Here is an 11,536-nt window from a genome sequence, read left to right on the forward strand (position 1 = left end):
TGTTTTTGTTGTATTAAGGTTTGTGTAGAGGTTGTGACCAGCATTTTCCTCGAAGACTCATGACCGATTGGACTTAACGTGGTGTCCGAGTAGATCTGAGGGTGAGGGCTGTAAGAGCTGGTCTTGACTGATGCCCTCAGCATGCCTTTAATTACAGAGGATTTGCAGAGCTGCATCTCAGGCACCCGCCATGTGTCTACACTGCCTGCCCCAACCCTTCTCTGACACCACAGGAGTCCACTTGGCCTGCGTACCAGCACAGCCCAGGTCTCTGGAGGCAACCTCAGGGGCTGGGGACAGGAGGCAGTGGGTGAATAATTGGACAATCTTAGAAGGCATTCTGCACACTTCTCAGGAGGCCCTGGTGAAGTCAAGGTTGTTACCCAGAGCTGTGACCTCAGGAACACCATGTTGTGATTTCTCCTTTCTCTTCTCACTCACCCCCTCCCTCACTTCTGTTTCATGGGATCACTTCCTGAACAAACCACTTATACCCAAGCCTTTGTCACAGGCTCTGCTTTCCAAAGAACCTAAATAAAGACACGTGGTAAAAGAACAAAGATTTTTGCCAATTTATATCCCCCCAAAGATACTGGAGAACGTGTGGGGGGCTGGATTACAAGGATACAAAGCCAAGAACTAATTGTAGATTAGTTCAAATTTATCGACATGGGTGTACTTACTCCAAAGAGATTCTGGATTCAGTGTTTTGGCTAAAGCCCTGGGATTAGTTATAACTGTGTGTAGTGGGCTGAATGCAGCCTGGATTCTCTGGTGGCCTGCACCGTGAGAACGTGAGAATGTGCTGGAATGGATTTGTCATGTATATAATGGCCACCAGTCTCCTCTCTTTGTTTCCTTTCATTAGTCCATTATGTTGATTTAAAAAATATGTTAGATAGATTGTGTTATGAATTTCTTTTCAAGATGGTGAAGGGGTGCAAAATATTTGATATGTGTTGGGTCTGTTAGCGCTGTGAACCCTAATTGGTCTCATTTATGCCCATGACTCAATGAGCAGCCATATGCTTGTGACTGAATAACAGCTTGCCAGGATTGATATTCTTGGGTCACTGTTAGTTTCCTATTGCCATTATAACAAATTACCACAGTCTCGCTGACTTACAACAACAGCAATGTATTCTTTCCCAGTTCTGGAGGCCAGAGGTTTGAAATCAGGATCACGGGGCTGGAGTCCAGGGGCCGGGAGGGCTGCACTCCTTCTGGAGGCAGGAATCCACTCCTTGCCTCTCCCGGGATCTGCTGGGGGCAGGTGCTCCTCAGCCTGTGGCGGCTCCTGTCTAGGCTCTGCCTCCGGGGGCAGCTTTGCTTGCTCCTCTTCTGACTATGTGATCTCCTTCTGCTTCTCTTGTAAGGACACTCGTGATCACATTAGGGCCAACCTGGGTAATCCAGGATCACCTTCTCATCTCCAAATCCTTAATTCCATCACTTCTGTGGAGATCCTTTTCCCAAATAAGGTCACATGGATAGGTTCTAGATTAGGATGTGGACGTCCTTTGGGACAGAGTTTTCTCAGCCCCCCACAGTTCTTTCCCTTTGAGCTTCCAGCTCCTTGCTCCATGGTGCTCCAGTCCTGGGCGTTGCAGCTGAAAAGTTGAGCCCTTGCCTAATTTTTCTCCCTTGGACATGATTTCATTTTTTTGCCTGCCTACTTGAAGAAGTATGGTATGTTCACGCTGAAAGGATCTTTTACTTACGTATCATTTTGAAACATCATGTCTTCATTGGTCATTTGGAAGATATTGGTTCACTGAGTTACGTAGATCTTCCAAATTTTGACACATTTTATTATATAATATCAAAAAATATTTAAGCATCGGGAAACTTTAAGCTCATGGTGATAGACAAAGGTTTTCCAAAATTCTAGGTTTTGCTTAAAAGCTCAAATTTTATTATTGGTAACAAATACTATCAGTTCTTTTCCTTGAAGTCACATGCTGACTTTATTCATTTTTGAGGAAGTGTCTGTAGGGTACGCAAGTCAGAATAAACATAGTTGGTCAATTTGCTTTTGAATAAAAATAGTGTTTCATGAAAAAAGTGGCAAGTTCAGCTGCCCAGATAAACATGTGTGTAAGTAACTATGACACTGTTGTACTTCAGTATGTGGTCCTTTACGCCATCACCCTGAATATTAAGAATTATCAAGTGTCAACACAATAAAATTAGTAGTTTTTATTGCTTAATCAATGAAATTCTTAAGTGGAACTGCTTTTCCCTCCCCTCAACCCCCAGCCATGTGGCAGTGAGGAATTTGCTGATTACTGTAGCAGTTGGTACCACTCCTTTGGTTTGTGCTACCTACCCATTGCTTTTGCATCATAAATGCAAAGGTCAACACAGTGGAAAGGCAAGTCACATTTCAGTATCACACAAATAAATTTGACCTTGCTGACCTTTAGAGACTCCAGGATCTAGGGACCGTATTTTGAGAACCTCTGTAATTGTATATTATAGGGATCATAGGATATGCATATTTTTGGTTTTACTAAGTATTGCTAAGCTTCTCCCCAAACTGGTTATCCCAATTTATGCCCTGTAGCAATTAGGATACTATTTGGTCATGAATCACAAGGAGCCAGAATAACAGTGTCTTAAGTAAAAGGGAAATTTTAGTGATGCTGTGCGTGGTTGAACACATAGAATACACTAAGTGGGGTCCCTGGATTTACACAGTACATGATCTGTACAATGTTGTGCAGTTTACATAAGATAATTTTATTTTTCTCATGCAGAAGTTTAGAGGTGGCCGACCCTGGGCTTGAATGGTGGCTCTTTTCCGTGAAGCCCTGTAAGGATCCAGGTTCCTTTTATCTTGTTCTGCCTTTACGTCCTCCATTCCCAAGGTTACTTCATGATCCAAGATGACCGCTCCAACAAGTGCTTCCAGCGTTTAGCTGGCAGGGACAAGGGTGGGCACAAACACCTTGGGCCAGCAGTCTCTTCAGGGAAATACCTGAGAGCTGCCACATGCCACTAGCAGCAAGGAGGCCTGAAAAATGTATTTACGTTGGAGGGCTACCTGCCTGACACAAAGTCAGGGAGTCCAAAGTTACAGACGACAAGGAGAATAGATGCTGGGGGACAATTGGCAGTTTCTGCTGCAGTCCACTCTTTTGGCTATTCATATATCTATGCACTCTCCTGTAACTGGAACAAACTCACTTTATCCCTGAGGGAGATCATCTGTGAAAGTTCCAGCCAGTTGCAGCGTCCAGCTCACAGTTTAGGTTCTCTGAGTTATGTGCAGTTTGTTTCAAAAGGTCTGATGTAGATCCTTGTGGTTCCGTGATTTAAAATGAAATGATATGTTATCTGTCCTCCCAACATAATCAATGTACAATAGTTTATAAATTCAGTGATTTATAAACTGAAAAATATTTTATGTGTCCCAAATACACAATGAGAAAGTAAGAGTAGGATAAAACAGTAAAACCTCTATTTATAAAAGGCAACATGGGAAATATATAACAGTCTATGGTCCAAGGCAATTTCCAAATCCTATTAAGCATGAATAATGAAGACCCCCTACCCTGGAAAAAGAGATAGTTCCTTGTGTCGATAGCTCCTGGCTCTGTTCTCTGGGATGTTCTTCTTTGTCATGCTTCATGTCCACATCTGGGGAGGGCACTGCTTGCAGGATGCTTGTGTAGAATAACTTGGGGGACCCTATTGTAGATTTCTGGATCTCTTTCTCTGAGTAGATCCTTTCTCTCTAGTACTCTTCCGTCTGTCTGTCTGTCTTTCTCTCTCTGTTATCTGAAAATTCTAAATACCTTGGCCTCTCCAAACTCTGACTCTGTTTTCTAAACTCATCAGGACTGCCACATTCTGATTGGACTCTCCTCCCTGCATTCAGGAAGTTCCTCTGTACGGAAAACCAGGGCAATTATAGGTTTTATGTCATTGATTCCCTTTATCTTAGGGACCACAATCTTGTGCTGTCCTTTGTCCAATGTTTGAAAATAGTTGCTCCCTAAATAAATTGCCCAACTATAAAGAAAAGAAAAGAAAAGAAAAGAAAATAGTTGCTTCCTATATTTTGTATTTTGTTCATTTCTCTGGGGTTTCCTCCCCACCCTGTTTGGAAGGAAGGAAATTCGATAGCTGTTATTCCAATAATGGCTGGAAGCCATTTAAAAAATAATGAATAACTGTTGAATGTTTTAAAATTCACATCTATTGAAATGATCATGCAAGTTTTCTCTCTTAGTCCATGAATGTGTCGGATTACCATTGGAAGTGAAAGTGAGATGTTGAGCCATCCTTGGATTTCTGGGTTAACCCCATGTGATCAGAATGCATTTACAAATATAAACTGTTGAATTTCATTATCTAGTATTTTGTTGGGACTTTTGTATATATGCTCATAAGTGAAATAGACACATAATTCACTAATTTTCTTGAGCTAGTCTTACATGTTGGGGGGTTTCATAAGATGAATGGAGATGTAATATGGAAAACTAGATTCCTAAGTAGAACTTTCTAATGAAAATGTTTTAAAATCAAGGATAAGCCAGAAATAACAAGTGTTGACAAAGATGTGGAGAAAATGGAATCCTCATGCATTGTTGGTGAGAATGCAAACTGGTGCAGCCACTGTGAAAACAGTATGGAGTTTCCTCAAAGAATTAAAAATAGAAATACCATATGATCCAATAATTCTAGTACTGGGTATTTGCCCAAGAAAACAAAAACACTAATTCAAAAAAATATATGCATCCATATGTTTATTGCAGCTTTATTTAGAATAGCCGAGATATGGAAGCAACCTAAATGTCCACTGATAGATGAATGGATAAAGAAGAAGTGGCATATATATATAATATATATATATATATATATAATGACTATTACTCAGCCATAAAAAAGAATGAGATCTTGCCATTTACAACAACATAGATGAGCCTCAAGGGTGTTATGCTAAGTGAAATAAGTCAAACAGAGAAAGACAAATACAATATAGTTTCACTTATATGTGGAATCTAAAAAACAAAACAAATAATCAAAAAGAGAAACATAGACCCATAAATACAGAGAGCGAACTGATGGTTGCCAGAGGGGTGGGGGTAGGGGGACGGGCAAAATGAGTGAAGAGGAGTGGGAGCTACAGGCCTCCAGTTAGGGGGTAAATAAGTCATGGGAATGAAAGGTACAGCATAGCAAATACAGTCAGTGGTACTGTGATAGTATTATATGGTGACAGGTGGCAGCTACACCTGTGATGAGCACAACATACAGACTTGTCGAATCACTCTGTGGTACACCTGAAACTAACGTAACATTGTGTCAACGATACTTCAATAAAAAAATGTAGGAAAACTATTTTCTAAAAAAGTGGTTTCTAAAATCATTGATGATCTAGTAAGAAAATAAGGGATTAAATAAGATGGGAGGCCAGAGGGGCAAGTGGAGTGCGGCACACCGCTTTTGATCAGAGGCATTGGGTCAACTGAGAGAACTTGGATTTGGGGTTATATAGTCTATGCTATAAATAGTTAAATAGTGTTCCCCCAATTCATATCCACCCAGAACTTCAGAATGTGACCTTATTGGGGCACCAAGCTGGCTCAGTCCATAGAGCATGCAATTCTTGATCTTGAGGTTGTGAGTTCAAGCCCCATGTTGGGCATGCAACCTACCTTTAAAAAAAAAAGTGACCTTATTTAGGAATAGGGTCTTTGCAGATAAAATTAGTTAAGATAAAATCACACTGGATTAGACTGGGCCCTAATCCACTGACTGGTATCTTTATAATAATAAGAGGGAAATAAGACACAAAAACCTAGGGGAGAAGACCATGTGATAGTATAGGCAGAGATTGGAGTGATGCATCTATGAACCAAGGAACTGGCAACCACCAGAAGCTAGGAAGAGGTAAGGGGGCATTTTCTCCTAGAGCCTTTGGAGAGAGCATAGTCCTGCTGACATGTTAATTTGGGGCTTCTAGCCTCCAGAAATGTGAGAGAACAAATTTCTGTTGTTTGAAGCCACCAACTTTATGGTACTTTTTAATGGTAGCCCTAGGAAACGAATACATATCCTTTGAGATGTAGAAGACAGAGACAAATCAAAGAGCCTGCTCAAGGAGGAGAATTTAATAAGAAACCAATCCTCTACAAAGTGTGGACTTCAAAGAGTTAAACCCTCAGTATAAGGGTGAATTAAAGATAGACTCTATCCTTTGGGGACTGCAAAGAAAGTTGTTTCAAATTTGGGGCAAAGTGGTGTGTGTGAGAGAGAGAGAGAGAGAGAGGCAGAGACAGAGACAGAGAGAGACAAAGATGCTGAAAATTTAGAACAAGAATCTGGCCCTCATATAGGTTGGCAGCTCAAATTCGTATGGTCAGGGCGGTCCAAGAAACCTTCAATGGAACATTGACTATAGAGTGATCTCAGGTTGGTAATGCCCATAAGTGCCTGGTAGAAGCAAACACATATTGTCTCTGATGGTGCCTACCTTTTTCCTAGGCCACAGAGTTTCCCATAAATACAATCCCAGGGCTAATGAGCATCTCTAAGTTAAAAAAAAAAGTAAGCAGCCAGATAATGAGGAATCATGACAGCAAACCAGCAGTAAACACAGACAGCACATTTCAGGTAATAGAATTATCAAATGTATTATAAAAGTCCTATTTTCAATATAATTTAAGTAATAAAAGGCAAGGTTGAAAATATGTGCAGAAACTAAGAAACTATGAAGAATAATCAAACATTTTGAAAAGAAGCTCCAGATGGAAGTTCTAAAATGAAAGTTTTAATTTAATTGAGTGTCATGGGGCGCCTGGGTGGCTCAGTCATTAAGCATCTGCCTTTGGCTCAGGTCATGATCCCAGGGTGTCCTGGGATCGAGACCTGCATTGGGCTCCCTGCTTGGCGAGAAGCCTGCTTCTCCCTCTCCCACTCCCCCTGCTTGTGTTCCTTCTCTCACTGTGTCTCTCTCTGCCGAATAAATAAATAAAAAAATCTTAAAAAAAATTTAGTTGTCACTTGAATTTTAATTTCAACTAAATTTATAACTCTGTGCCCAGCTTTAGCAGCAGATAATAAACAACTGAAGAGAGAATTCATGAAGTAAAATGTGAATAAATTATCCTGAATATTGCCTGGAAAGATATAGAGATGGAGAGCATGAAAGAGATGCTAAGAGCTATGGAGGCTGGAACGAGGAGGTCCACAGGGGTCTGAGTGGGGCTTCAGGGGGAGAAGAGAGGGAGCAGGGAAGGCAGTATTCCGGGAGATACTGGCTGTGAAATTTCCAAACTGATGAAACTATAAGGAGAACTCCATATAGCTGAGAAGCTCAGTAAACCTCAGGCAGAAAAAAACAAAACAAAACAAAACAACCCAACAACCATAAAACAAATGCACACCTAGATACCCTGTATTGAAACTTCAGAAGACCAAAGACAAAGAAGAGTCCTAAATGCAGTTGGAGAATAAAGAGAAATGGCCTTCAAGGGAATGGCAGACTGAAAGGTGACTTCTCATAGCAAAAGGCAATTCAGAAGACAGAATGACACCTTTGAGTTGATGATGGCAACTAATTATCTGATCTAGAATTCTATATCCAGTAAAAATATCTTTCAAGAGTCAGGGCAAAGTAAAGTCATTCTTAGACAAATGGAGAGTTTACCTCCCAGAGCTCTCAATAAAGAAAATGCTAAAGAATGTACTTCAGGGATGCCTGGGTGGCACAGTTGGTTAAGCGTCTGCCTTTGGCTCAGGTCATGATCCCAGGGTCCTGGGATCAAGTCCCACATCTGGCTCCTTGCTCAGCGGGGAGCCAGCTTCTCCCTTTCCCTGCCACTATCCCTGCTTGTGCTCTCTCTCTCTCCCCAACAAATAAATAAATAAAATGAAAAAAAAAAAAGAACTTCCTTTAACATTAAAAAAGAACGTACTTCAAGCAAAAGGAAAGTGGTATCACAGGAAGTTCTGAGATGCAAAGAAGAATGAAGACACAGAAAGAGGTTAACAATTGGATAAATCTAAGTAAACAGTGACTGTTTAAAACAAAAATAACAATTCCTTATGTGTCTTTTTTTTTGTTTGTTTATTTGACAGAGAAAGACACAGCAAGAGAGGGAACACAAGCAGGGAGAGTGGGAGGGGGAGAAGCAGACTTCCCGCAGAGCAGGGAGCCCGATGTGGGGCTCGATGTGGGGCTCGATCCCAGGACCCTGGGATCATGACCCGAGCCGAAGGCAGACACTTAACGACTGAGCCACCCAGGCACCCCTCCTTATGTGTCTTTAAAAAGAAAATTAAAATGCATAATGAAATTTAAATTGGGACTGGAGTGAATCCAGTTAGACTCTTCTACGGTCTTTATATTGTTCAGGAAGAGGTAGAAACATCAATTAACTTCAGGCTTTGTTAAGTTTAATGTGGGTGTCATAGGTAAGAGGGTGCCTTAGATCAGATTCTTTCAAAAATAGTGGCTGGGATAAAAGTTCAAGTGCAAGTAGCTGATCTGGATGGGCTTGGGACTGCTTTGACCAATAGGTATGGCAAAAGTGATGCCATATGACTTCCAAAGCTATATCAGAATAGGCCACGCAGTTTCTGTCTGGCCCTCTTAGGGTACTCACTCTGGAGGAAGCCAGCCATCTTGTAAAAAGTCCAACCACTCTGAGACCACCATGTGTAGATGCTGGTTGAGAGCTCCAGCTGAGCTCTCCGTCAACAGTCACCATCTACTGCCAGCCTTGTGAGTGAGCTGTCTTGGACATCCAGTCCAGCTGACTTCTGACTGTAGCCATACCACACAAGAAACCCCAGACAAGGACTTTCGAATCCCAAATTTATGGCCGCAAAACTGTAAGCAAATAAATGGTTGTTTTAATCCATTAAACTTTGTGGTAATTTTCTACACAGCAAAAGTAATTGGAACACCTATCAGGTCAAGGAATTGTGAGTGTCATGGTGATACAGTAAGAAAGCAAGAAAAACAGGAGGTGATGGTTAGAGGTCTGGATGCTTAAAATCAAAATTGAGGAGGTGGTGAAGTTATTGGTTATGACACCATTCCCAATAAGGTATGGCTCTTAAGCTTTTCATCATTATTATACACTTCTGTTCGTAGTTTTAGCCATTGGCATTTTACTTGTTTTTGTGACTTCTATGCTGAATAGAATAAAAGGCAGATTAGTGGCATTTATTTATTTTCTTTCTTTTTAAAAAAAGATTTATTTATTGGGGCGCCTGGGTAGCTCAGTCGGTTAAGCGGCTGCCTTCGGCTCGGGTCATGATCCCAGGGTCCTGGGATCGAGCCCCGCATCGGGCTCCCTGCTCCACGGGAAGCCTGCTTCTCCCTCTCCCACTCCCCCTGCTTGTGTTCCCTCTCTCGCTGTGTCTCTCTCTGTCAAATAAATAAATAAAATCTTAAAAAAAAAAGATTTATTTATTTATTGAGAGAAAGAGAGCGTGTGCACGAGTGGGAGGGGCAGAAGGAGAGGGAGAGAGAAACTCAAGCAGACTTCATGCTGAGCATGAAGGGTCAATGTCATGACCCTGAGGTCATTAACTGAAACTCAAGCAGACTTCATGCTGAGCATGAAGGGTCAATGTCATGACCCTGAGGTCATTAACTGAGCTGAAACCAAGACTTGGATACTCAACCGACTGAGCCACCCAGGCATCCCACATTTATTTCTTTTCTTTTCTTTTTAATTTTTATTTTTTCAAAGATTTTATTTATTTATTTGACAGAGAGAGAGACAGAGAGAGAGGGAACACAAGCAGGGGGAGTGGGAGAGGGAGAAGCAGGCTTCTTGCTGAGCAGGGAGCCTGATGCAGGGCTCAATCCCAGAGTCCTGGGATCATGACCTGAGCCAAAAGCAGACGCTTAACAACTGAGCCACCCAGGCGCCCCTATTTATTTTCTAATCTATGAGAAAATTGTCAGAAATTGTCCTCTGACTTTTTAGAATTGATCAGGATTGTTGAAACAGAAACTCTGTTGTTATTTCAGTTTTCCCATAGAAGTCCAGTCAATTTTGTGTTTTGTACTAACTGTCCATGCCATTAGTGGACTTTAGAGAAAACCAAATTATTAAAGTGGTGGAGTTGTTTAAGGGGAGGAAAAGGAGTCTGGAAGGACACTGACAATAGGTGGTCAGGAAGGCAAGAGGAAAACCAATAATAGTGCATGGGGCCCACAACTGAGGGAAGGAAGAACTTCAAGGAGGGATTGGTCAGGTCCCTGTGGATCTCAGTTCTTTCATCCATACAAAGATGCTATGAGAATCACATGAGGTAACACATGTAAATTTGATGAAATGTGGGAGATGTAAGGATCATAAACCCTTTCAGGAAATTTTGCCTGGGAAGAGCAGAGTCTTGAGGGCTTGGGCGCAAATGGGTCCTAGTGTGAGGAGCATAGGGAAGAGGAACATTGAATGATTATGATGAGGAGCTAAGGCCCGTGCCTGGAGCTTTACATGTATTATCTCATGTGATCCTCATAGCATCAGTGTACAGATGAAGAAACTGGGGTCCATAGGATTGAATAAATTGCTCATGTTCAGAAAATTGATCACAAGATAAAGATTGGTACCACAATCTCTCAGACCCTAAGGCTGAGGACCTTCCATTTGTGCTCTGGGGACAGATGGAAGACTTCACAGGTAAAATTGGGAGCGGAAACCCTGACTTCATGACATTTATGCTCCTGGAATCTGGAGGCAAGTCATCTGATAAGAGGGAGGGAAAGAAGGGGAGAGGCTTAAAGAGGATTGTGGGAATGATAATTTGAGATGGAATTTAGAAATATAAGGCTTCATTCAAGGTTGGTGCAATTCCAGGCATAGGTAAATCCTGAGGCTTTTTATGGGAGAGGTCACTAGAATTGAAAGAGTCAAAGTCTGTTGACTGATCAGAAGTCAAGGAACTGACTTACCAGGGTGTTGGATGGGTCATTTATGTGCATGTCCAAGTTACCCAGTTTGATGACAAGAGAGGATTGAAAGGAAATCTGGGAAGTGGGGGTAAAAACTCTTTGTGAATTCTAGGGAGTGATCTGGATTATTGTGGGGAAAGTCAGGGAGTTTTTAGTACATCCAGAGTCCTTGAAGCTCAGAAAAGGGGAATGTTCTTAGTGCTCCTAAAATTGAAAAGACAGCATGATGATAAGGACTTAATGCTCCAGACCTGGTAAAGTCCATAAGTCCTCTCATTCATTCATTTCTTCATTCACATATTTGCTGAGCACCTGCTGTGTTCCAGGCTCCAACTGTGCTATCTCAAAGAGAGATAAGATAGGGTCTCTTCTCTCCTGCAGCTCTCATTCATTAGAGAGGATAACATAAACTATTAAGTACTGTTCCTAGGAAAATACCGTAATTGAGACAAAATGTAAATTGTGGTTGGGGCACAAAATAGGGCACAATCTGCCCTTGGCTATAGGCCTTCTCTCCCAAAGAATGATGTTGTCCTTCCCAACATGCATGAGCACCTTCTGCCTTGTGGTTTCCAGGCATTAATCAAGTGCTTCATCTTTCCCACAGAA

This window comes from Halichoerus grypus, chromosome 6 (genome assembly GCF_964656455.1).
Source record: "Halichoerus grypus chromosome 6, mHalGry1.hap1.1, whole genome shotgun sequence".
Classification (NCBI taxonomy): Eukaryota; Metazoa; Chordata; class Mammalia; order Carnivora; family Phocidae; genus Halichoerus; species Halichoerus grypus.